At 42.4% G+C, this 27,732-nt stretch overlaps 1 protein-coding gene and 1 non-coding gene across 3 annotated transcripts in view; both read left to right on the top strand.

Annotated features, from left to right (window-relative positions):
• The window catches only part of LOC118518185 (uncharacterized), a 287,064-nt gene that overhangs the window by 188,458 nt on the left and 70,874 nt on the right, over nt 1-27,732 (top strand). For both annotated transcript variants that reach the window (XR_013443298.1, XR_013443299.1), the window contains one exon: nt 20,413-20,536. The gene's annotated coding sequence lies outside the window, so the exon portion shown is untranslated. The remainder of the gene's footprint in view (nt 1-20,412; nt 20,537-27,732) is intronic.
• On the top strand, nt 11,225-11,327 carry LOC118537844 (U6 spliceosomal RNA). Its single transcript, XR_004918310.1, has one exon. It is a non-coding gene; the product is annotated as a U6 spliceosomal RNA (small nuclear RNA).

Raw genomic sequence — 27,732 nt, 5'->3', positions numbered from 1 at the left:
AAGCTCTATTACAAAGCTGTAGTCATCAAGACAGTATGGTACTGACACAAAAACAGACACATAGATCAATGGAACAGAATAGAGAGTCCAGAAATGGACCATCAACTCTATGGTCAACTAATCTTCGTCAAAGCAGGAAAGAATGTCCAGTGGAAAAAAGACAGTCTGTGCAACAAATGGTTCTGGGAAAATTGGACTGCCACATGCAGAAGAATGAAACTGGACCATTTCATTACACCACACACAAAAATAGACTCAAAATGGTTGAAAGACCTAAATGTGAGACAGGAGTCCATCAAAATCCTAAAGGAGAACACAGGCAGCAACCTCTTCGACCTCAGCCACAGCAACTTCTTCCTAGAAACATTGCCAAAGGCAAGGGAAGCAAGGGCAAAAATGAACTATTGGGACTTCATCAAGATAAAAAGCTTTTGCACAGCAAAAGAAACAATCAACAAAACCAAAAGACAACCGAAAGAATGGGAGAAGATATTTGCAAATGACATATCAGATAAAGGGCTAGTATCCAAAATCTATAAAGAACTTCTTAAGCTCAACACCCAAAGAACAAATGATCCAATCAAGAAATGGGCAGAAGACATGAACAGACATTTTTCCAAAGAAGACATCCAAATGGCCAACAGACACAGGAAAAAGTGCTCAACATCACTTGGCATCAGGGAAATCCAAATCAAAACCTCAATGAGATACCACCTCACACCAGTCAGAATGGCTAAAATGAACAAGTCAGGAAATGACAGATGTTGGCGGGGTTGTGGAGAAAGGGGAACCCTCCTACACTGTTGGTGGGAATGCAAGCTGATGCAGCCACTCTGGAAAACAGTATGGAGTTTCCTCAAAAAGTTGAAAATAGAGCTACCATATGACCCAGCAACTGCACTACTGGGTATTTACCCCAAAGATACAAATGTAGGGATCCGAAGGGGTACATGCACCCCGATGTTTATAGCAGCAATGTCCACAATAGCCAAACTATGGAAAGAGCCAAGATGTCCATCGACAGATGAATGGATAAAGAAGATTTGGTATATATATACAATGGAATACTATGCAGCCATCAAAAGGAATGAAATCTTGCCATCTGCAACAACGTGGATGGAACTGGAGGGTATTATGCTGAGCGAAATAAGTCAATCAGAGAAAGACATGTATCATATAATCTCACTGATACGAGGAATTCTTAATCTCAGGAAACAAAGTGAGGGTTGCTGGAGTGGTGGGGGTTGGGAGGGATGGGGTGGCTGGGTGATAGACATTGGGGACGGTGTGTGCTATGGTGAGCGCTGTGAATTGTGTAAGACTGTTGAATCACAGACCTGTACCTCTGAAACAAATAATACATTATATGTTAAAAAAAAGAAGAAGATAGTAGGAAGGGACGAATGAAGGGGGTAATTGGAGGGGGAGACGAACCATGAGAGACTATGGACTCTGAGAAACAAACTGAGGGTTCTAGAGGGGATGGGCATGGGGGGATGGATTAGCCTGGTGATGGGTATTAAAGAGGGCATGTACTGAATGGAGCACTGGGTGTTATACGCAAACAATGAATCACGGAACACTACATCAAAAACTAATGATGTAATGTATGGTGATTAACATAACATAATAAAAAAAAATAAAAATAAAGTTTCACCAAGAAAAAAAATAAAAAGAAATGTGAAATCCATGAACAGAAGTGAGTTTGGGATGAAAATGCTATGTTCAGTTTTGAGAAAACTGAGACAAAATGTTGCCATAGCATTTCCTAGGAAGAGACTGACCTGTGGGGTTGTAATTCAAGGGGAGAGTCAGGCATCATCTTGGGCAATGTCTTTATCAGGGTGACGATGGAAACAATGCAACTGTGGGGTACAGAGAAGAGAGTGTTGAAAGGGAAAGGGATGAAGGCAGATGATTCAGGAATATTTTTTTTAAGATTTGTTTATTTATTTGAGAGAGAGAGAGAGAAAGAGAGAGAGTGGGGGGAGGGGAAGAGGAAGAGGGAGAGAGATAGAGACTCTCAAGCAGACTCCCTGCTGAGTGCAGAGCCTGACTAGGGGCTTGATCCCATGACTCTGAGATCACCACTTGTGTGATCTGAAACCAAGAGTTGGACGCTCAACCCACTCGGCCACCCAGGTGCCCCAGGAATATTTTTAAAGGAGGAAGAGGGGTCAGAATACAAGACAGTGTCAAGGGTCCTTTAACAGCCCAGGTAGGAGAGAATTCGGAGGAGAAGTGATCAGCACTGTCCTGAGATTTTGGAGTCGAGTGTTTTGACAATCACTGGATTTTGCCAATTAATATTAAGCAATTCATAACATTCGAGAATGTAGTTTATATTCATTGGAGGAGGTGGGGTAGAGTAAAATATCAGAGCACTGAAGAATAAGAGGAGTCTGAATGCAGGCTCTTTCAAGACGATGAGCAGTGAAGGAAAGGGGGATAGAGGAGTGGGAGGGAGGGTTTTTAAAAAATGGTAAAGAAAGAGTAGCGGCTCAGCTACAGAGTAGAAGCCCCTGGGTCTCTGTAATGTGAGCATGGGAGTACTTTTGGGTTAGTTTATACGAGCTTTAACATTTTCTTTCTTCTTTTTTTTAAAAGATTTTATTTATTTATTTTAAGAAAGAGAGAACACGAGTGTGCATTGGGGGAGGGGCAGAGGGAGAGGGAGACTCTCAAGCAGACGCCCACTCAGTGCAGAGCCCCACATGGGGCTCAATCCCACTACCCTGAGATCACGACCTGAGCTGAAACCAAGAGTGGTTAGCTCAACCGTCAGCCACCCAGGCGCCCCTAGCTTTAACATTTTCTATGTGTTTTTCGTTTGTTTGTTTTATAAATGGCAGCTAAATGTGTGCAGACTGTGTTAAATTACTGTTTTTTCTTAAGATATAACTTTTTCAGTTCACTTAGAACATGCAAGTCTGATATTTTTAATCAAATGAAATATGTATAAAATGGATTTTCTCCTAATTCCAGTTTCATCATGACTTTACAATACCAACTGATTGTGATATTTACAATATTTGCCGAAACTTAGAATTTTACAAACACTAGGTTATTACCAGTGTTTCTTTAATAAATGTAGCATGCAAAATTTGAAATTTTAACATGGGTACCTAAATTATACTCAGAATATATCTTTGTAGTATTTCAAAAATCACACTGAAACATAACTTCCTTGGAAAATAGACTATAAAACTTAATAGGTTTTCCATTTTATCAACTGGAATGCTTTAGCTTTGTTTTTCATTGTACATTCCTCATTTTTCACTCATTTAAAACTGCCAATTATTATTTTTTATTGTAAAGTCAATTTTAGTATCTGCTTTATTTTTTTTTAATTTTGTTGCCTTTTCAAATTGACATGTCTTTAAAGTGTTTCTTACAGGATTAGAAATGTCTGTGTGTGTATTAAATCACTTCAGTTTTACCAAGTGAAATTGAGCTGTACTGTTTTTGAGCCAGTAATGAAAACTGCAGTTTTTAACATGTGACATTTTGGGGTGGTGAACATATGTGAAATGATTGTATCTAGATTATTGAAAGAAATGGTCTTGAAAAATTCATGGGAAGCTTTAGCATTGTCTGAAGGACAAGAGGGAAGGCAAATTAGTATTAACTTTAAAATGAGGGAAAAAGAGTAGTTTTGTTTTAAAGCAAAAAAGTCTGGTTGGGCCAGAATGTAAAAGAAGATAGTAAAAGCCAAATTTGGGTGGTACCATAGGTTGTAGGAGGCTTGAAGGGAAATGAAATTGATTTACTGGCACATAATAAGCTTGAAAAGAAACAATGAAATGTACTATTTCACTGATACTATTTGATACTATTAGATCAACTTCGATGGATTTATTCATAAAATGGCGAAGATGCTGGTGAATCCTGCAAAATATTACATGGGTGACATGCAGGAAGAGTGATATTACAGTTTGTTCTTTTCTGTTAAAATAACAGTGAGATCATAGTCTTTAAAGAGGCTGGTAGAGTGGGCCAAAAGCCCCTTGCTCTGTCTGATTTGTAATTTGTGATAAATTCAAGTACATGGTGAATGCTAACGTGAACTGTCTGTGGTTGGTGGAAATGAAGATTGGAAAAGACTGTAAATAGATCAATCCAAGTGAAAATTCTCTGTATAAATGAATCATACAATTAAACAAACAAAAAGCATACAGGGGGAGAAAAAAAAGGAGAAATCAGATCTGGGGTGTGAGATGAGGGGAAGGGAAAGATGAGGAAGGCATACCCTGAGCTGCCCTGAGGTTCCTTCCTCTGAGAACGGAGTCAGGAATCTCAGCCATGTACTGGGGGGTTTGGGAGAAGAGACTTCAGGGAGTTCTGCGAGATGGCCTTGATCTTAGGAATGTAGGGTGGTCAGGCCATCGTCTTACTGAGATCTGGGGAGAGGTTGAACGGGACATTTGAGCAGGGAAAAAAGGTTTGTATGAGTGCAATGGGATGTGTGTCAGGGAAGCTGTGGGAAGCAATGTGAGCACAGGTCAGGTGTTTCTCAAAACGTACTCGAGAAGAGAGGAGAACATGGGGTCAGTGGTTTGGGTTCAGGGGGAAGCATGGGGCCCCTTTGGTACCTTTAAAGAGTGCAGGGCCCAGGTGTTGGTGGGCTATGTGGATCCCCCACCCCCGGCACTGCTTACTTGCCTCTGACACCTCCAGCCACCACACACTTGTGAGCATCACTGGGGGCATCAGGCTGCATCCCTGGGCTCTGAGATTATTTCAGCCACATCTTTTCCCCTGATCTACGTCATCCTGTTAAGAACACCTTGAGACACAGTTGATATGATTTTGGCTTTACATACTCTTTACATACTCTCCCCTATGAATTTACTCTGTGATCTGGGAAATGTCCACATTCTCCTTATCAGAGGATTTGAGCATTATTACCACACATGCTGGAGGCGGTTTTCCGTTCTCTGGCTCAGGAGGCGGAGGGAACGCCAGGGGAAGGAGAACAGGAGCTAAGGTGGCTTGTCTAACTCCCAATCTCCTTTTCCTTGATGGAGTGGTGACTCCTCCACAGTAATTTTCTCTCAGAGTCCCTATGCCCTGAGGCCATGCTCCCACATCTCGTCTCCCATCCTCCTTGACCACACCTCTCTTTTCTCTTAGCCAATGAAAGTTCTTCAGCCTCTGTGTTGCAATGTTGGCCACGGTTAATAAGATAGTCATTTTGTTGGGTCCTGGGTTTGAATTAGGAAAATTAAGCCAGCACCAACGGAGGGACTACCACAGGCAGGCCCTGGGTCTCGTGCTCCGAACAGGACAGAGCTGACAAGACACAATGTGGTGAGAGAGGCCAACGTGGGGGGCTGGCGGGAAAGGGCAATGGTGTTGTGCAACGCCCAGAGAGATTGCTTCCAGCTGAGAGGGCTTGGGAACGGTTCAGCTGAGGGCGATTTTAGAATTGGGCTTGCAGGGTGTAAGGGGGGGGGGACGCGGGATTCTGGCCAGATGCTAGGGTGGAGGGGGCAGAGCCTTTGTGGTGGAGGAAACCAGGTAAGCAGAGGTGTCGGGGGCAGGGCTGGGCGAGAGCCTGGAGTGGTGTGAGCTGGACTAAAAGCAGGGTGAAGCGGAGTAGTGGTACTCTCTTCATGCTTGCCCTGCTCAGGAGTTTGGGTTTTCTTCTGTGAGAGGTTCAGCATGAGAAGCTCCAAGCCTTTGGAGGCTGCCTGTAGTTCATTGCAAAAGCTTTCTCATTTATCTGCCTGTGTGCAGTTAAATCTGTGTTTCCCAGGTTCATCTGTTAAGAGGGAAACTGGAGCTTTCTTTGACCACTGTGATGCCATCTTTGAATCCTTTGCTTTCCGCGAGCTCCTTTTTATCGAGATCTTGCTATTTTGCTTGGCTCTTCTTTAGTTGCCTCCCCGCACCATCTACAGCCTGCAGTTTCATTTGTTTTGCCACTTGGGAGAGTTCAGGATCACAATGTTGCCAATTTTAAGTTTTAATAAGTTTTCTCACCTTTTCATGGCTGTCTTTAAAAAGAAAAATATATACATGCAATGAGCAATCGTTGGCATTCTGAATATTGGTTGTTATGTTACAGTTGAGATGAAAACGTTAAGAAACACAGCCACATCCCATTCCCTTAGAAGACTTTTGGTTGTAAAAGTGCTTTAAAGAAAAGTTGGCAGATAAGAAAATGAAAAGAGGGATCTCCATTCATATAATATAACTCGATAATGGAAGTTTTGGAGGGTTCTTCTTGTGTCACTCAGCAGGTGTTAGTTCTGCTCCAAGAGAGGAGTTCATGGTTGGGTGGGAGGCACTGGGAGATTTTCTCTCCTGCTGGGTACAAGTAGTTTTTATTCCTTATTTAGGTCCGATACTCCACAGTGCAGTGTTATGTTATATTTAATAAAAAATAGCAAGCCATCTAAATGTTTAATCAAAGGGAACAGTGTGGTAAATACAGCACATCTACTTGATGAATGCTTCTGTCATTATTAAGAAGGTGATTACTAAGACCATAACGGAAAAATAGTATGATGTAATGTTGAGGGGAGAGAAGCAGAATGTAAAATGACATGTCAGCTGAGATTTAAGTGCTTTAAAAGTGAAAAGTGTCTACCGTACAGACAGCCTCTCAGAGACTGAAGGCTGGATCCAATGGCTGGTCAAAGGTGCCCCCCATGGGGCCTGAGCAATGGGATTGTGACCTAAATCTGAAGCTAAGTAAGCAATAAATACTCCTGAATATGAATAAATATGTTTAAAAAAAAAAAGAGACCTACTTTAGGTAAACAGTGTTACCATTTGGTATCAAGAAAAACAAATTTGCTTGCTGGCCCCTTTCTTCTCCTCCTTTTCCTTGTCTCCCCTAATCAGGTACTTTCCTTTGAGCTGTTTCTTCTAAAATTGGCAGACAGATTATCTTCCTCATCAAATTAATGTTTGCCTACCTCCAATAAAGCTCAGACCCTGTGGTTAGGCCCACTGCTGCCCATGGCCTGGAGCTTTCTCAGAATGGTGAACTCTGTCTGTGACTGGTGTTACTAGCTGAACTCCTCCACATTAGGACTTGTGGCTGCCTCCTTCCCAGGGTGTCTAGGAATGGGATTGGCAATAATGGCCCATTGCCTGGTTCTCACAGATGCATGGTCTGAAAGGTAACTTAGGCAGGTGAGCAGGTGGAGTGTTTGTGGTGCAAGACCCTTGGCACATTGTCATAAAGTTGCTTGTGTATTACATGGAGATTCGGAAATAATATTCTGCTGTTAGAGAGAGGGAGGGAGGGAGGGGGGAGATGGAGGGAGGGGGGAGAGAGAGGGAGGGGGAGACAGAAAGAGGGAGGGAAGGAAGGAGGGAGAGAGAGGAAGGGGGAAGAGTGAGAGGGAGGGGGAGGAGGGAGAGGGAGGGGGAGGAGAGAGGGAGGGGGACAGAGAAGGGAAGGGATGGGGGGGAGAGAGGGAGGCATAGAGAGAGAGGGAGAGAGGTGGCTGCCAGTTTCTTGCATTTTGGGCATCCTGCTCTTAAATAGGCATGGGGGTCATTACTAGGGGACTTTTTCCCCAGAGGAAGTCCTTTCAGTGCTCTCTCTACTCTGGGGCTTAGCCCCTTATCATCCTTTTGCCCTGTTCTGCCATCTCCTTTGCGGGCTGTGCTTTCTCGACAGTGCCTCTCTCCTAGGGCTCTTGGAGTACGGATGCCGTTCACCCAGCCTGCCTCCTTTACTGCCCTCACAAAGCCATGTCAGTTGAGGACAAGTGGAAAAGGCAAAATTCAGCTCTCTCTCAAATCCCCTTCCTTCCTCCTTGTGCAGCGGTAGAGTTGAGACATCTGTCCTTGCACAGAAGCACACAGTGAGGAGTTAGCGAACCACTTGCCTTGCTTTCTTCCTGACTCCTCACCTCTGGATCTGGGAGCCTTGAGAGATCATGCAGAGTGTAGCGCTCAGTGGGCTCTAGAGATGACCTGGCTCACCCTCCTTTTTCTGGATGAGGAAAGTGATGCCCCAAGGTCATTGCTTGAGATCACATATTCCCAAGTGGCAACTACAGGACAAGATCCCAGATCCCTCCCATCCCAATCGGGTAGCCTTTTCATTATATCCTTAGGCTTACGTGTGTGACTTTCTTGACCCCAGAAACTTCTAGGATGCTCTACAGGTTTTCTGTATAGCTTTGTCCAAGGGCCGTCTCTTTCACAACACTTTTATAGAGGGACCCAACCAGAAGAGAATTCTTCATCCTCCAATCTCCCTTAGCCACCTTTTACACCATGCAAAGCATTTGTAGTGCTAGCACCTATTTGGGTTAATTATATACATGTTTTACCCTCCTGACTGGACTGCAAGAGCTGCTTGAAGTCAGGAATTGTACCTTTGTCATTTTTGTTTGTCCTATGATGGGGGCACGGCACTTGGCAATGGTGGATGCTCAATAAACCCTATGTGGCACGAATGAACAAGAGAATGAGTGAATAAGCCATGAGCCCACTGGAATAGCACCTTTGTTCCCTCCTGGAGTAGGGTGCTGTAAATCAAAGTGTGATGAATCTCTGGGGACTGGGAGCTTTGTGAGTTATGGGGAAGTCTCCCTGTCTCTCCGGCTGAGTGGGCAGTGATAACATTAAAACTGCAGCCTTGGAGTAGGAGCAGTGATTTAGGAAGTACATTCATATGGGCTCTTCATAAATAAATCAATTAAATTGCTGCCACGAGCTAGTCAGGCAGGTCTGCCCCTCAGCTGAGCAGGTGTGTGGCGCTCCTCTGGCTAGGATCTTGATTGCTGCTGAAAATTGCTCCAGTGTCTGGGTTTCCGCACAGCATGGGGCTTCTGGTCATCAGCGTTTGCCTCTTTGAGGACTTTCCTCACCAGCGAAGAGAGGGCAGAATAGTTCATTGTTTAGTCACTGTGGTTACATCAACCTGGGGCAGCTGCCCCAACTTCAGGCTTTCCCTACATGTGGCTGATTTTTTATTTTGGTATGGATTTCTTTACTTGGTAAGTTTCCTCATGGGGGATTCAGTAGCTATGGAGCTCAAAAGTCATGTTTCAATAAAGAACTGTGGGAAGCTCAGCTGATAAGAAAAACGCTCTGAATTCTGGTCCATTTCAAACAAATAAGTGGATTTTGGAAATGATGAAGTGACTCCATGCATCGTCCTCTCCATTAAAATCGTTTTGCTTTATCTTAGTCCCAAAGGCCAGGGTCTCTGGAGTCAGAAGGTAGCAATTAATTTAGTTGAAATGCTAATTTATATTTCTGAGCTAATAGGAGGTGATGAGTGGAAATTCTCCAACTTCCCTCTTTTCCTCACAGTTTATTTCCTAACAACAAATATCTACTGAGTACCTAACACATGTCAAAAACATGACAGGCTTTGGAGATATAAATATGAAGTACTCTTTGCTTTCAAGGATTTTGTATTTTGATAGGGGTTGCAGATATATGCACTGATGAGAGTATAAAGGAGCAGCCCAGTGATGGAAACTGGATAAAGAGCTCTGGGAATAGGAATGAGACAGAAGTGTATTGGCTTAGGGAAGGGTCACTAAACTGGGACTTAAGGGATGAGTGGCGTTTCACTGGAGGAAGGGAGGGTACTCCAGAGGGTGGGAGTAACATAGAGAAAGGACTTGGAGCATTTTAAGGCATTTAGAGGACTGATCATTCAGGCATCTATTCACCCACAGGTAATTACTGACCAATCCATGTGGTGGGCTCTGTGTCACGCAGGTACTCGTGGAACTGCCTCAGGCAGGGTCTCTGTCTGCCAGGAGCTCAAGGTTTGCATGGAGGGTGGGATTCCTGCAGAGAGAGTCGGGCGCGAGGCTGGGAGGTTGGGCTGGGAGACTGTGTCAGAGGCTCTGGCGTTGGACTGAGGAGTTTGGACTATGGCCAGCAGTGCTCGTGGGGATGGCGTCTAAACCTTCAGTCTATGACTGAAGGACATTGAGGGTATTTCCTTTTTTTTTTGCTTTCACAAACATCATTGCAGTGAAAAACTTTGTAGTACATACATCATTTCAAGCATGTGAGAGCATGCACATAGGATGAGTGCCTAAAATGGAATCACTGGATCAAAGGGTGTGTGCATTTGGTAAATTTTGTCAAATTCCCTTCATTAGAGGTTTTTCAGCGTTCACTCCAAGCAGCAGTAAATGAGATGAGCTCCCCTGCCTACTCTGCCCCCACCATGCACACACGCGCACACACACTTGCACACTCACGCACACACACACATGCGCGGGTGCGCACACACGCATGAGCTGTAACAAGGACAGTCTTTCATTCTACTCCCCCAAGATTGTCACTCTTGTGGGGGCACAGATGGCCAAGCTCCAGCACTCTCTAAAGGTACGTGGGCATGAGTTTGAGATGGATGAAATTCTATCCTGGACAAATACAAGACTACCTTCTATGTTTTACCTCAGTTCAGATTTCTGTCCCGTGGGTATGCAGGGTGAAGAATTATGGGAAAAGTGGTTGGCCCCCAGGTTGTTAGATTCAAAGATTAGGAGTGTCCTCATATATAACTACTAAATGGGACTCATAATAACATGGCAGATGGGTCACTGATGTAGGCTTAAACTCTCCCTGATTTTTTTTTTTTTCATATTTTCAGCTTCTGCCACTTTCTGAGGAAATGACTGCTCTAAGTCTCATTTGTCCTAAACTTTTAACCTTGGAGTGTGCAGGCCTGTTTAATCAGTCTACTACATCAATAATAGTTGATAAATATAGTCCTTTACATGGGATGATAAAAAGCTGGTAGCATATGATTACTTGGACATGTGACAAGACTTCAAACTTAAATCTGTGTCTTTCAGCATCCCTACCCCCCATAAGTGGAAGATGAAGGCAGAAGTTGTGGTTTCCAGGCACAAATCCCATGTATGTGAAATAGATAACTGAAGTTGGCCCAACTATCTCAGCTGTCATCTCCATCCTCTCTCTGACTACCTGGGGATAAGGAGTGACAAGAGAATGCCCACGTTTAGAATGAAGGTGCTTGACAAAGGCTTACCAGGAGTGATCTTGCAGCTTTTAGCAGGAATATCAAGAGCAAATTGCACAGGTAAAAGGCAGAAAACTGAGTTTAGAGTAGTTTGTAGTTTCTGTATTGAACAGATACTCATTATAGGATTTTAAAAGTCAGGCGAGCAAGCAACTTGCATTTATTCAGGACCTGTTTGCTGAGGCACTGTATTAAACAGTACGAAAGGTAATGAATAAGTAAGTAAATAAATAAATACTGCTCGTTTCGGCAGCACATATACTAAAATTGGAATGATAGAAGATTAGCATGGCCCCTGCACAAGGATGACACACAAATTTGTGAAGCATTCCATCTTTAAAAACAAACAAATAAATAAGTAGTTAGGGTCCCAGCTCTTTAAGAAATCAGGAAGGAGTTGGGAAGACAAACCTACATGACCAATTTAATGGCTATATGAGAGTTAACAGTATGAGGCTGCAAATACATGAAACAATTTGGTGCCAAGCTGTTGGGTCTGAGGAACTTAAATAGCTCTGAGCTAAGAGGATTAGAGTCCCCAACTTGAAAGCTCACCACAGCTCTAGGAAAGTTCTTTGGAAAGCTAGGGTGTATCTTGCTCCCTGTTTCCTACCCATCAGGCTTCCATACATCTGTGTTCTTGTTGAACCTCTCCCATATGCTTTGCATGCACACTTTGCTTTGGTTCTTTCTCCTGAGGGACCTTCAGGATACTTCCCTCCTTTTTTCTACACCTTGGGAATCCACTCAGGGCAGCACCATCTTCCATTCTTTCTAGAGCTCTGTGGCTTATGGCTTTCCCTCATTCATCACAGCAACCTGATCCTGCGCCCCATATTCCCCTTACTAGAGGATAAGGATGCCTTCAGGTCCCCCCAAAATTAAACATGAGTTACCTTATGGCTCAGCAATCCCACTCTTAGGAATATACCCCAAAGAGTTGAAAACAGGGGTTCAAACAGATACTTGTACATAAATGTTTATATGGCACCATTAACAATGGTTAAAAGGTAGAACAACCCAAATGTTTATCAATGAATGATGCATGGTTAAACAAATTTGGTATAGCCATACAATGAAATGTTATTCAGCCATAAAAAGGAGTGAAGTACTGATAGATGCTACAACATGGATGAACCTTGAAAACAATATGCTAAGGGAAAGAAACCAGATCCAGAAGGTCACATATTGTATGATTCCATTTATATGAAATGTCCAGTGTAGGTAAATCTGTGGAGACAGCAACTAGATTGGTGGATATCAAGGACTGGAGGAGTGGTAAATGGAGAGTATCTGCTTAATGTGCATGGAGTTTTATTTTGAAATGATACAAATATTTTGGAATTAGATAAAGGTTGTAGTTGCAGAACATTGTGAATGTACTAAGTGCTACTGAATTGTCCACTTTAAAACAGTCAATTTTATGTTACATGCATTTTTCTTCAATTAAAAACAAAACAAAACAAAACAGGTAACTCCTTCAGGGAACATGAAGTTGGGAACCAGCAGTTTAAACACTCTTCTTCCTGATATAATTGATTTGGGGGTAGGGGGATGTGGGTCATTGAAGAAATAAAACCTTAATGCAGAGGGGTGATTTTTAGAGTGTAGTTTAGGCAATGACAGTAATCCATCAGATTGATACAGAGATTTATAGTTCAGAAAGTGCCTTTGGTCCAACATCTTATATACTCCTTATAACCTTTCCCCCATTTTTCCTCCTCATTTGTCAAAAAAGGTCATGGTTCACACTTCCTGTCACCTGGAATAATGTTACTGCACCCCTGTGTTTGAATCCAATCCATTCATGAAGGACCAGATCAAATGTCATCCCTTGAAGCCTCACCTGGAAATATAAGCACATTCTGGTTGCTCCGACCACTTTAGGGTTTAAGACAAGCTCTGTTTATGAGCCAAGGTACCTAATGCCAACTTGGGCAGAGATGACATCTATTTCGATGTCTAGACACTGTATGTGAACAACGTAATGATTGAACAATATTGGCATTAGGAATAATTTGAAGGTGTGATGGACGATGTGGCGGAGCAGATCATATGGTTAGTCAGAAACGGGTAGGTCAAGGGGAGCTTGTTATGCGGTTGGTTAGTAGAGCCTCTTAGGCTAGGGACTCCCTAGTATAACTGTTATATCTGATGCCTTCCATGGCACTTGACACATAGTAGGCCATTTAAAAATGTTGACTTAGTTCTTTTGTTCATTCATTTATTAATTTCCTATTGGGGAGAGGATGGTCCTCTGAATATAACCTGCCTGAAGATAAGAACCCCATCTCTCTCATTCCCCAGTGCCTTGCGGAGTGCCTGGTATAATTGGTTCTCCATAAACACTTGTGGAATGAGTGACTGAACTGAATGGAGAGAATGTGAGATGGAATCTGGCAGTTCTCTGCTTCAATCCCAACTCTGGCTCTCACTGGCTGTGTTGTCCTATAAATAAGGGAGAAGGATAAACCCAACTCTGCAGCTTAGTACTGGATACATTTAATAAATGGTCGGTGTTATTTATCCATCAAATAATCATCAAACCTGAACAACAAAAGCAGCTCTCTTTGGCAACTTAAAGTCATCCATTCTTGTGCTTTGGTCATGTGAACCTGGCTGAGTATTCATTTATTCACTCATTCCACAACTATTGACTGAGCTCTTACTATGTGTTGGGTTCTGTTCTAGGAACAATGGGGAAGCCACTGGAAGGCTGTAAAACAGGAGGAACATGCTCAGACAAATGTGTTACAAGAATTCCTCCTTTTTGTGTATGAAGAATGACTTAAAGGCGGGCAAGATGCAATAAGGAAGCACAGAGAATGTGTATTGCCAGGGAATGTGTATTGTACTTGTCTTTATGGAGAGGAAGATGTCTTAGTCTAGAGGGGAGGCCGTGGGGGTGGTGAGGAGATCTGAACTGTATTTTGGAGGCTGAGCAAAAAAGACTTGATGATGGGTTAGATACTGGGCGGGGGAGTGAAGAAAAGGGGGGGTTAGGTTTATGCCTCAAGTAACTGGCTGAGTGGAGCTGCGGTTTCCTGAGACAGTAGACACTTCTGAAGAGATTTGGGAAGGAATTTTGACAATCTCAATTTAGCTAGGATACTTTGCAGGTGCCTATTGGATATTGACGTGGGGTGCAGTAGAGAGATTGGAGCTGTATCTATTGAAAAGGTGGCATAGAAGGTACTTAAAGCCACGGGAATAGATGAGATCCTTTAATTAATTAATTAATTAGTTTATTTTTTGTTATGTTATGTTAGTCACCATACAGTACATCATTAGTTTTTGATGTAGTGTTCCATGATTCATTGTTTGCGTATAACATCCAGTGCTCCATGCAAGATGAGATCCTTTTAAAAGGGACAGAAGAGAAGCCTTGGGAATGAGCTGTGAGACGCTCCTTCGTTTAGAGCTTGAGTACAGAAACGGCCCAGCATGTGGCCTCATAGAATTTACGGGACAAGTTTCTGGGAAGAGGAATGTCCATCCATATCAACAGCTGTTGAGAGGACCGAGCAAGATGAAGACAGAGAAGGGACATTTAAACTGGCATCTTGGAGCTCATCCGTGATTTGGCAAAGGCAGTTGCAACCAAGGGGAGGGCTGAAAATACCAAGGTAATAGGTGGATGGGCTCACGGGAGGAGAGGGAATGGAGACCCTGGAGACTGCTCTCTCAAGACATTTTCTGTGAAGTGTGGCAGCGGCATGGGCTGATAGATCGAGGCGGATGTGAGGTACAGGACACTTTGCTTCCTTGAAGGGGGAAACCCTAGAGCATGTTTGTGGGTTGATAGGAAGAATCAAGAAGAGGGAGAGGTTGATGACCCATGAGGGAGAGGAGGCTGCAGCAAAGTGCCTGAGAAGGTGAGAGTGAGGGCTCCAGCCCACAGATGTCCTGTCATATTTTGAGAGGCTCTTCTGGAAGGATGGAGAACACGAATGACATCCGTCTTGAGAGATGCTGGACATGAGAGTAAAAATGACTGAGGAAAGTGAAATCTCTGGACCATAGAATTTCGGGCAGACCACCACACACACGGTATGGAGGTGCACTGACCAGGTGCATAAGCATTTTCTTGAAACAAAAATGTGATCCTGCAGGTAGAGGTCAAAATGTCGAACTATCACAGGAGTTCTGATGCCTCTAGGCCTGAGGCAAAGGGAAGGGAGATAGAAACTTCTAGAGAAGGGCAGAGTGGAAAGGAGGAGGAGGTCAAAGAGTGTGGGGGCCGGGAACGATAGCAGAAAGGAAGAAAGAGGAGGCAGGGAGGAAGAGGGGAGAACTTGTGTCAGAGGCAGCCCAGCCACACCTGTGGCTTTGCCCTTTAACTAACAGCCAAGGGCACCACGAGTCATAGGAAACCGCTGTAACCAGCACAGGTGTGACAACACAGCCCGGCTCCGCTCTTGGCCCGTGAGAAAGGAAGTGCTGGGACAGGGGCCTGGCTATAATTAGCACCCATGGGCAGCCTAGAAAGCTGCCTGCTCTGAGGTCGGAGAGTTCAGAGCCGGTGTGTGAAAACAGGGGCGTGCAAACAGCCAGTGGAAACTCCCGCGGGAGGTTGGCCTCTGAAGTCCCTGTTGGTGGCTCCTGGGCTGGGAGCGCAGCCCTGCAAGCTGGCCACACCGAGCACGGACCCTGGAGCCAGCAAGGCTAGTGTCCAGATGAGGGCGGCCAGAATTCCTCGGGCTATCCCTTATCTGTCTACGCAAATGTCCTTCCTTTGTGGCTGGCTTTCTCTGGCTTGTGGGGCAGCCCCAGCTGGTGGGAGTCGCACTGCCTTGGCAGACAGGGGAGGCCGGCCTTGGCAGATATAGAGGGCGATGCTTTCCTAAGGCCTCGTCTCCGTGGAGAGTATTTCTTTCTAAGGCTTTGGCACATCCATGCTTTTCTCCCCCATGCTGGCCCATCTCTGACTTTATTGCTGCTTTCCCACATGGGAACATCTTTTTTTTTTTTTTTTTTTTTTAATCTTCGCAGTGAAATAGAGAGGAAACCTCAAAGAGCTCTTCTCTTCTCTTCTCTCTCTCTCTCTCTCTCTCTCTCTCTGTGTGTGTGCGTGTTATTTTGGAATCAGTTTGGAATTTAGGAGGGAAAAGGTAGAGCGCATGTTCTTTTTCTTTACACTCCTCAACAGTGAACACAGATGTCCCCTTGCTGCTACTCCTCTATTATAGACTCATTAAATCTCAGCTTTGGATGGCATCTATTTCACCCACCCAACCTCAGGAAGCAGGACTCCCAGCCCTGATGAGTGGTATTCAAAGCAGAGCCCCATTCCTCCTCCTAGGGCAGCTGCCCCTTCCTCTATCCACCTGTTCAATTCTAAGAAAATTCTTCCTTATATGAATCCCACTTTAATTTCCTTGTAACTTTCCGTCTCCAATCTTGGTTTTCTCTCTGGACATTCCAGAATTAGCTAGCTCTCGTCTTCCAAATAAGAGCCCTTCCTTTTTGCTTTGTGAAATAGATCCTTCTTTTCAGCCTGTTTTCTCTTTTTCAGGCTAATCATTCCCAGTTACTTTGACCACTCATTAATTCACCACATTATCTGTTTCCTGCCAGTTCCGTGCCTTCTACTGTACTAGGTACTGGGGGATGTAGCCATTAATAAAATGAAACTGGAGGAACTCACATTTTATTTAAAAAGAACACTTAGTGGGCAAAGTAGAAACATGGCATAAAATTAGAAGATGAGGTGATAAGAACCATAATAGAGATAAAAGATGTCTATCGCCTATTGAGGACTTACCACATTATGTTACCAAGTATGCTGTGCACATGATCTCACATAGAACTCACAACATCATGACCAACTTATAGACAGATCAGATACTCTGCCAAACTTCACAAGGCTTTTAAGATGGCAGCCAACCTTACACTAAAGGGTGGATTCGGGATTTCTAACTATTGAGACAGATGTGAAGTCTCACCATCAAGTTTAGACACCAAGAGCAGGGATTGAACTCTGGCCATCTGGCTGCAGAGCACATCTGCTTGACCGCTGTGCCATCTTGCTTTCCTGGAGGGCTCTTTCTCTTCTGCTGTGGGAATACCAAGGAAGTAAGGATAGGACTATCCTTAGCAGGGCTGCTGCCTCTGAACTGTGTTGAAGAGACCTTTTTTAGATGCTTCACCGCCCCCCCCCCCCCCCCACCAGCAGGAAGCTCACTGTGCTAGCTCTGACCTCGCTATTATTCTTGGCATAGGCCATTCAGTTTCATGTTACTGACCCCTCTGCTGTTCTGAATACATGCTTTTTTTTCCACATTGTAATGGGAGCTGGCATGCAAAGTCAAGGCCACCTCATGTGCTGCCAACAATGGTCCATTCTCAGAGGAATCACTTTCCAAAGCCATCGTGGGAGCCGTTGAATTAAATCCCGCTGCTTGGAAGCTAGTGGTTGTCCTGGGGAAGGTGGGCAGAGCTTTTCACCATCACTTGGCAGCGTTGTTCAACCCGTTTGGGGAGATGGGGATTCCCTGGGTGCTCCTGTGACATAAGCACTTAACACCTATTCATGGTGCCCACTGTGAGGTGCACAGGGTGGGGACCTAAGAGCCGCCCCTCTTCACCCCCCTTCCCAGCCATGGCCAACAGCAGCTGTTGTTGCTGGGACTGTTAGGGCTCCGCAGCCTTGAACAGCCCAACAGGAGATCACATTCTATTTTATTCTTCTGGCTCCAAGCGGCTTTCTGATGATTGCATATTCCAGTACGGGGTTGTGTGTCTGCTTATTATTTCATTCTGGATGATGGTGTGACCTGTACTGAACTTGGTAGGCAGGAATAATTACTATCATCATTATTATTTTTAACTGTGCACCATTGAGAGAAGCAAGTGTTGTTGGAGAACAGAATTATCTTTCCCCTCCCCCCACTTTTGTTTCCCCAATGAGCTCTCAATTTAAATTAAACAGAGATTGCTCATCAACAGAAGGTTAGGGTGGTGGTGATGGGGGGGGGCGTGAAATTTAAGTCATTTGTTTCTTTTTTGTGGAGGGAGCAGATATTAGCTCTTATATTTCTCCCCTCTGATATGGATGACTTTTCTCTTTTCATAAAAACGGCCAATAATAATAATAATAATATGCAGAATTTAGACCTCTCAGGCAACATTCTTGCGATGACTTAAAAACTGGGGAAACCAAAATTCATTACATTTGAGTTCACATCTGCATTTTGCTTTGGGGCCTTGTGGTAGGCTGAATAATGGTCCTTCAAAGGTGTCCATGTCCTAGTCCCTGGCCCTGTGAATATGTTAATTTAGATGGCAAGAGAGATTTTGTGGATGTAATTAAGGATCTTTAGGAGGATGAGCTTGGATTTTTCCATGTGGGCCCAGTGTAATCATAAAGGTCCTTAGAGGAGGTCTATAGCCATACCATCCTGAATGTGCCCCATTTCATCTTAGAGGAGGGAAGCGGGGCTCAGAGGCAGAGTAGGACATGTGATGATGGAAGCAGGGTCAGAGCAATCTCAGGAAGGGGCCCTGAGCCTGCAAATGTGGGAGGCCTCTAGAAGCTAGGGAAGGTAAGAAAATGAATTCCTCCTGAAGCCTCCAGAAGGAATGCAGCCCTGCTGACACTTTGATCTAAATGTCTGACCTCTAAAATTATAAGATAATTAATTTGTGTTGTTGGAAGCCCCTGTTTGTGGTCACTTGTTACTGTAGCAATTGGAAACTCTGCACACCGGGATGAAGAAAGAGCCCGTGGTTATGTAGGTAGACTGACCGACCTCTCAGGCTCAGGACCACTCTGTGGATGTTTTAGGTGCTGGGTCCACATACTCTCCAGTTGACTGACACTTTTCCTTCCAACTTCCTCTCTTCTTAAATGTAGGAGAGCCTGGCCTTGCTCTGAGGCATTCTTCGGAGCATTTTATAGAGGGCCCACATAAGTGGGCACCAGAGGATATGGTGATGCTTTCCTAAAGCAGATTGTAAAACCATCTGGGGACACGGGGGCATGATGAGGAATTCATGTTCATCAGACCTTTCCCCTAATTTGCCATAACCAGTTCTTGACTGGTCCTCACTAAGGACAGTGTCATCTCTGAGAAGAGAAAGAAGGCAATGAAGGAACTGCTGGACTGACTGAATTTTTCACCAAAGAGCGGGAGTTTCATTAGTGAGACTGTGGGAAATTTTGGGGAAAAACATCATTGTGAAGCCTGCAACTGCCAAGGTGTGCACATACTCCAGCTTTTTGAAAAGGAGGGTCCAAAAGGAAAGGCAAAAATAAGCCCAAGGCCTTGAGACTCTAAAAGGGCAGCAGTTCAAGTTAAAAAACCTATCCCAGTAAGGATAAAAATAGGCTATGTGGGGAGTTCTCTAGTGAGTTCTGATGGAAATACATCCTCCTCACTCCAAAACATATACAATATGGAGGTAAATGCACAGCAAAGATAAATACAAAAGGATGCGTGTGAGTTAAATGTCAAGAACGGTAATGAGGAAAATAAACTGGAGCTTGTGAAAAATGCTGAGAATAAGAATAGTTTATGAGGTATTTTGTGGAGCCTGAAGAATTGAGGATGGCCAGGTGTTAGACCGGGTAACATCATAACATCCATGTTGCCTTATCATGGCAAAGAGTGGTCCAATTGTAAAGGAAGGGACAAATATGATTAAAGAGAAGTGAAAGCCAAGTGAAGAGAGAAAGTAGTAAGAAAATACCCTCACATTTTCAAATATATTCACATCTCCAGGGCCAGATGGATTATATCCTCAAGTACTGGTTCCCAAAATGTGGTTCCCAGACCAGCAGCGTCAGAATTCCCTGGCAATTTCTTAGACTTGGAAATTCTTGGGTCCACCCTAGACCTACTGAATCTGGCATGCTGGGTCCAGGGCCCTGCAATCTGTGTTTTAACAAGTCTTCCAGGTGATTCTAATGTGTGGGAATTCATAATCTGGACTCCATGGGTGGAGTTCAGTGGGTCAGTGAACCCTCTCGTGTAAGACACAAATATTTTTGTCAATGCTTATGTTTTGAAGGGAGGAAGATAGTCATCAGCTTTCATCAGATTCTGAAAAGGATTTGAGATCCCAAAAGTTTTAGAATCATTCTTCCAGCATATTGAAATTGAAGCTTATTACTGACTTTAGAAAACTGCTGATGGTACTCTAAGAAATCATGGACACTTGTTTGGCAAAAAAAAAAAGGTCTTCCTGGTTTTTTAAAAATCAAAATTAGATGGATCCTGAAAACTATACTTTGGTTAACTTGGTGTTGATCTCTGGCAAAAATCTAGAATGCTTCATTAGGTAGCTGGGCAATGAACACTTAAAAAAGAAAACATTTGAGTATCAAGAGCCAAAAGAGATCCACTAACACCCAAATACACCAAATAGACTCTGGGCTGTTTTATTTCTGCCATTAAAGAATAATTCCTTATGTTTAAATACAGAAAAATACAAAGAAGAAAACAAAGATGGCCTATAATCCCACTGCAAGATAACTGAGCTCCCTTCTCTTGCCCATCAGAGCTTTCTTAAAGTTCCCTGTATTCTTCTGGAAAAGAAAATTTACAGGTAAAAGGATTGTTTTTTCTCTCTTCAAGTACACTGTTCTACACTTTGCCTTTAAAAATAAATTGTGTATTTTAGAGACCTTTCCATGTTCACACCCATAAAATTACTTCATTATTTTTAATGGTTGAATAGGTTTCCTTCGTATCTTTTACTGTTCTTTTTTTTTTTTTAAGATTTATTTATTTGAGAGAGAGAGAGAGAGCACAAATGGGGGGAGGGGCAGAGGGAATGGGGAGAGGGAGAGAAAGCAGACTCCCCACTGAGCATGGAGCCCAACTCTGGCTCAATTGCAGGACCCTGAGATCATGACCTGAGCTGAAATCAAGAGTTGGATGCTCGACTGTCTGAGCCACCTAGGCGCCCCATATCTTTTACTGTTCTATAGGTATTTTAAAACATGGATATTATTTATGTTTGTTTTGCTATTGCAAGCAATGATGCAATAAACAATGTTGTACACATATTTTGTATATATTTCCAAGTATATCCATAAGATAAATTCCTATAGGTAAAGTTCTCAGTAAAAATGTACATGCATCTTAATATTGCCAAGTACTCTCCAATATGGTTCTTTTGTTCTATAGTCACATATGCACAGAACATGAGAATCCTTGTTTTTCCACATCGACACTACTAGGTTTTAGCATTTAAAAAAAATTGCCAATCTAGTTGAGGAAAATCCATCATATTCTTATGTTTTGATTTGCATTTGTTCATTAAGAAGCTTAAGTATTATTTCAAAAGTTTATTCACCATTCATATTTTTTAATGAGCCCCCCTTAAATCCTTTGTCCATTTTTAATATGTTGCTTAACTTTTTATTATTAATTTGAATGATACTTAGAAATTAAATTGTCCTTTGTTCATCATATGTTGCAAATGTTTTTCCAGTTTGTGATTTTCCTCTGACTTTGCTTATGGCTTTTTGTTTTGTCACATTGATTTAAAAAAAAAAAAGTAGTCAAATTTATTGTTCTTTTATTTTATGGCTTCTGAGCTCATGGTTTTAAAAATCTAAATGGAGTTTCTAGATTGGCTGATTTGGGAAATGCCACAAAACTCTCTTATAAGGATTTCATCCACATGTTTTATAAAGTTTGCCATATCTTTGTGGACAAAATGAAGAAATAAAAGTTGAGTGATGTATACATCAAAGTACCTTTATAGTTGACTCAGTGACCGTACATGAAGAATGCTGATTAATGAGTCCATGTCAACCTGGATTCCTCTGGCATTGATGAAGACAAGACATAATTCTCATATTTTCAGACAGAAGAAAGGTCGAGATAGTTTCCTGGATAACAGAACCAAGATTCAAGATCTTCACAGCCCAGAACAATGAATTTAAAACCAATGAGACAGGGGCACCTGGGTGGCTCAGTCGTTAAGCGGCTGCCTTCAGCTTGGGTCATGATCCCAGAGTCCTGGGATCGAGCCCTGCATCGGGCTCCCTGCTCAGAAGGAAGCCTGCTTCTCCCTCTCCCATTCCCCCTGCTTGTGTTCCCTCTCTCGCTGTGTCTCTCTCTGTCAAATAAATAAATAAAATCTTTAAAAAAACCCAAAAAACAAAACAAAAAAAACCAGTGAGACAATTTAAAAGAGATAGATCAATGATTTGTATTTTTCCAAAAGTTCAAGTATATGAGGACAAATGGGAAGACCTGCGATGCTAGATATTCATGGAAGTAACATAACAACAAAGATAGAGCCCAGTGTGAATTAATGGTGTGCTAGGAATACCAAGAGAGTCTAAGTTTCTCTCTGGACTATGGAATAATTTAAAGAAAAACACCTTAACTTTGAAATATAGACTTACAGAAATTGTAAGAAGAGTACAGAGAGGTTCCATGTACTTTTTCATCTAGATTTTCCCAATGGTAACATCCCACATAATTATAGTATCACTATTAAAACCAGAAAATTGACATTTGTATACTCTACACACCTTATTTTTCACCAGTTTTTACATTCACTGTGTGTGTGTGTGTGTGTGTGTGTGTGTGTGTGTGTGTGTAGTTCCATGGAATTTTATCACAACTACAGATCATATATTCTTTTTTTTTTTAAGTTTTTATTTATTTATTTGAGAGAGAGAGAGAGAGCAAGCAATAGAGAGAGCACAAGCAGGGGGAGCTGCAGAGGAGGAGGGAGAAGCAGGCTCTCCGCTGAGCAGGAAACCTGACATGGGGCTCGATCCCAGGACCCCACGATCATGACCTGAGCTGAAGGTAGATGCTTAACCCATTGAGCCACACAGGTGCTCCCAGACTTATGTATTCTTAACAGTTTTTAATTGGTAAATAAAGTAAGAATAGACTTATCTGTAGAAAAAAATTTGTTCCTTTATTTCAGACAAATCAAGCCTGGATTTTTATATAAGTGACATACCCTGGATAAAAGTGTACCTGGGTGTGAACTTGCACAAAGTACTCCTATGGTCCCTTGACTGTGCTACATTTGCATTCCTAGGGCTATAATGAAGCTGTATATTGACAAACTATAGAACTGAATAGAAATAGAACTTTTAGTAACATCTTTAAAAGGTTCTATGAAGACCTGTCATGCAGCAAAGGGGGTCGGCTTGTTATATGTCATTACAGTGTCTGTTAAGAGAGATTGGAGGCAGTTATAAGAATTGATGATGGGTAAAGATCAATGAATATCCTAAAGGAGCTGGAATGTTTGAGAGGGTAGGTTTTGCTTTATATCCCAGATTAGGGAAGGAAGAGGAGAGGGAGAAAAGGCAGAGAGAAGAAGTAGAAGAAGTGCTGGTGGTCCCAGTGGCACACATTGGTAAATAAAAAAACAAAAGCAGTTATGAAGGTATATCTTAAATGCCTTCTCTGTCAAACCTCGCCCATCGACTTTGTAAAGAACAATGATTGTATTCAGCTATGGTACCTGTTAATTATGAAGATAAAGAGAAGGTCAGGGCACCTGGGTGGCTCAGTGGGTTAAGTGTCTGCCTTCGACTCAGGTCATCATCCCAGGGTCCTGGGATCAAGCCCCACATCAGGCTCCCTGCTCAGTGGGAAGCCTGCTTCTCCCTCTCCCTCTGCCTGCTACTCTGCCTACTTGTGCTGTCTCTCTATCTCTGTCAAATAAATAAATAAAATATTTAAAAAAAGAGAGAGAGAAGGTTGATAGATATTTTTGTAACTCTTTGTCATTCTCTCTTCTTTGCCTTTCTGTCTTTCTTTTTAAAGTTGATGATACATGTTTTAATCTAAAGAATGCTGTATTTTATAGGCTCTGATACTGTTTTGACTGCCTTTTTTTCTAATCTAACTTGAACAGACCTAGGTTACTGACTGGTGAGTTTACAGTTCTTTATGTCACATGTTTGTAGAGCCTGAGAGGTGACCACTGTCATACTCTGAGGACTGGTGAAATTAGGAGCCTGTGTAAGAGTGGAAGCCAGTCCCATGGAGCTGTAAAGGAGAACATCTGCTCTGAAAGCATCTTGACTGAGAGGAAAGTTATTGGGTGTATTGGTTTGGATTTCATTCAGTTGAATACTCAAATACAAGGACTTAAGAAAATGGAGATTTATTTATTTTTTACATGACAAAAAGTTGAAAGGTATTTGTTGCCAGCTTTAGTGCAGTGGCCCTGTCATGTTAGGGCTGAGTCTCTTCAGTTTTCCTTGCTACTCCTCATGGTTGCAGGAGGGCTGCTGCAGCTCCAGGCAACATGTCTATATTCAAGGAAGGAAGAAGGGAGAAGAGAGAAGGGGAGAGGAGAGAGGGAAACAGGAAGAGTTACCATCAACTCTTTCAGGAAATGCAAATGTCTTCCCAAAGCCTTCCCTCATATCTCACTGACCAGAATTTTTCCTTATACCCACAATTTTGAGTCACACAATGTGACTGAGACATTTGTACATGCTTTAATGATATGAGAGGAACCAAGAGGGGAACAGAGAGTTTTCTATGATATGCACATGGTTTAAGGACATTAACCTGTGAAGATGGACTGTTGATCTCAGAGATTTAACTTGATATTTATTTGTAGAGTTTCTTTTGTACTCATTTTTGTCTGGAATTAAGAGAAAAGAGGTAGGGCAATAAGGATTTTGATAACTCTCCACTGAACTGAAACCATCTGCAGGATGGGGTATGAAATTGGTCATAAAAACTCTTCTTGTGATTTTCCTGCAGCCATTCTCTGGAAGAATATCAATTTAGAGAAATTTCTTCATAGACTCTCTGTTTTTTGTTGTAAACATGGTGGGATGATGTTCTGGGCTGTTGCATCTGGGAGCCCAAGCAGGTTTCAGGAGATTGCCGCTCTCCATTTGAGAGTTGTATTTCTGTAATTGAGACCAGAGCTTGAATCCTTGTGTCCACAATGCTACTAAATTGAATTAGAGACTTTATGGAAAGAACAATGAAAGCCCAAATTCATGGATGAGCATGCAGATCTTTTAAGTGGTAATATAAAACAGGCACAGCATTCTTGGGCTCTAAGTGTGGGTTTTAGAAAATGTGTTTAGTAACACAACTCTGATTGTTTAAGGGGACTTTGAGCATCTGATGAGGGAGGTTTTAATTAGTTCCTTTTTATAAATGTGGAAATCAAGGGTCAGGAGAGTGAAGGAACTGGCCCGAAGTTTCTCAAATAGAGCTGAGATTCAAAGTGCTTCTTGTCTGATGCATGGACCTTCGTCTTCGTTAGGAGGACATCCTAAGCTACTGCTAAGCTCCACAAAGTGAGTAAAATCAGGTGTAAGTAGGTAAAGAAGTGAGGCCCAGATTGAAAAGATTGTTCTGTAGGCCTGAGGTCATGTAGTTTGGTGTTGGTGCTCTGCACTTGTGATTCAGTGTTTGTATGTGATACAGTGATTTAAACAAGGTTCTATGAGATCAGTCTTGCTGTGGATGTGTGTGCTGTCTGTTACTGCTCCTCAACACAAAGGGGACTCAACCTCAGATGTTTGTCCTTCAGGATATGCACCTGGTCCTGGGCTGGTGTTCCTAGGGACAAATGTGCCGTCATCTTGCAGCCACCATTACATACCTGACCACTAGGGGTACACTGACCCCACTGACCTTGCCGCCTAGAGGAAGGTCATGGCCCCCTTTGCCTTAGCTCCCGTACCCAAGAGGACACTGATCATTTCCTAAAGGGCTTTTACTAAGAGAGAGAGAGAGATAGTGTGTGTGTGTGTGTATGTGTGTGTGTTGGGGGGATTAAAAAGAAGATGAAAAGGTATAGAAAGAAGTGCATTTAGCAGAAGTACTGGCTACCGATATGCTTGAATGGCATTGCTCGTTTTTCTTCATTTTCATCCTAAGGGACCCCACTCCAAAGCCTGTCCTTGGAAATTTCTCCTTTCCCTTCTTTCTTGTGGGTACCTATCCCCTCTAGGGCAGGGTTACTTAGATGGGGTGAGGAACATGTTCCAGACTAAGTATATATGTATTCCCTCCACATTTAAAGGCTTTGTGGATGGCAAATGTGGTTTTGCCATATTTTTCTTAATGCCATGACTTTGAATGGATATTAATAGTACTGGTAAAATAAGAATTAAACAGAAAGGTTTTATTTACATTCCTGTTTTCATCTCCAATTCTAGTGTCAGGCATGGCAATGCCTCAAAACAAACCATTATATATTATGTATATCCACACACATGTGGATATATCCACATACAAGCATACATGCACTTTCTGCATATACACACTTATCTCTGTGTTTGGGATATAGTTGTTGAGAGTACTGGAGTAGTGGACGAAGCATACTTTTATCCATTTGTTTTCAATTTAAGCAATTTAACCATACCTATCATGAGTCACAAAAATGGACCTACTCATGGACACAGTAATTCCTCTTTGGAAAATGGTGCCAAGTAAATCATTAAAAAGAAAAAGTTATAAAATACATGGATATATATATATTTTAACATACAGGGGTATTTTAATTTACAGCTCACAGATTCTTTTCACATAAATTATCTCATTTCATGTTCACAATGACCTTCTAGGGGAGGTGGTTTTGTTTTTCCTCCTTATTTTATAAATGAGGGAACAGGCTTAGAGAAGTGATATGGTTTCCTTAAGTTTGCACAGTCGAATCAAGTGATAGAGTTTGGACAGTTTTGCTTAGTTTGGAAAGCAGGGAAACTCAACCAACAAAGATAGGACACTTGTCAAAAAGATCCACAATAAAGCACTTGAACGTGCATGTGCTTAAAGGGAGGAAATGGGAAATCTATGCTTTTAGTCCAAATTCAGTGTTCTCTTTCTCATACAATCCCCACTCCCCAATGGAGGAACTTGTTAACTCTGGTGTGCCAGTTTAATGCACATCATGGAGGCCTTATGTACTGTAATTACACAGACTGAAATGCGATGGAAAGTATTTATGGCATAATTTAAATTATAATATAAAACATAAAAATCATATTCATAGTGTAATTATAAATGTGTAAAGTATGTATATTTAAGGATAAAAATTGGAAGGGAACATGGAAAAATGAAAACAGTTGTGCTCATGGGATTGGAACTAAATTTTCATAATATTTTTTTTTCCTGAGTACAAATAGAATTAACAATAAGTTTTAAAAATCCAAATACTATAAAAAATGAACATTTATTGAGTGCAGGTACTCGCCTAAGTGCTTTTCATGCCTAATTCCATTTAATCACAACTCTATGAGGTAAATATTATTATAATTTCCACTTGGTAGATGAGAACCATTTGTTTTAGGATGCTTAAATAACTTCTCCAAGTTTCTAAAGGTAGAAGTCAACATGGGGGCACTTGGGTTTATGCTCTGTTTCTTCCAGCCGCAAATACCAACAGTCCTTCAATATGTGTCCTATAAAGGGAATAGTCAGTCATTTAATAGTCCAACTCATCTTGTGTGCCTGCACAGACTCTTTTGTCTCATTGTGGAAAAGCTTTAGTTGATTGACATATTACCCATTCACAGAGTGTCTAATTATTTAGGAACTCCTTGTGGACCATCTACACATACTAGATGAAATGCATTGAGGAAGTAGAGATTTACAGCCTATTTTGCAAAACAAGGGTCTGGAATAGCAGAGGCTGCTCTGAAGGGTGATTCTGAGCGTGCTACCAACACCTTGCTCTCTACAGGTTTAATGGCAGCATTGACCAGAACCTTAGCTCAGGAGGTAGGCGTGTTTGACAATCCATGGGATGCAAAAAAGGTTGCTATATCTCCCATC

The sequence above is a fragment of the Halichoerus grypus genome, chromosome 13 (assembly GCF_964656455.1).
Source record: "Halichoerus grypus chromosome 13, mHalGry1.hap1.1, whole genome shotgun sequence".
Taxonomy (NCBI): Eukaryota; Metazoa; Chordata; class Mammalia; order Carnivora; family Phocidae; genus Halichoerus; species Halichoerus grypus.
The sequence above is the reverse complement of the archived record's forward strand: the minus strand, read 5'-3'. Positions and strand labels throughout refer to the sequence as shown.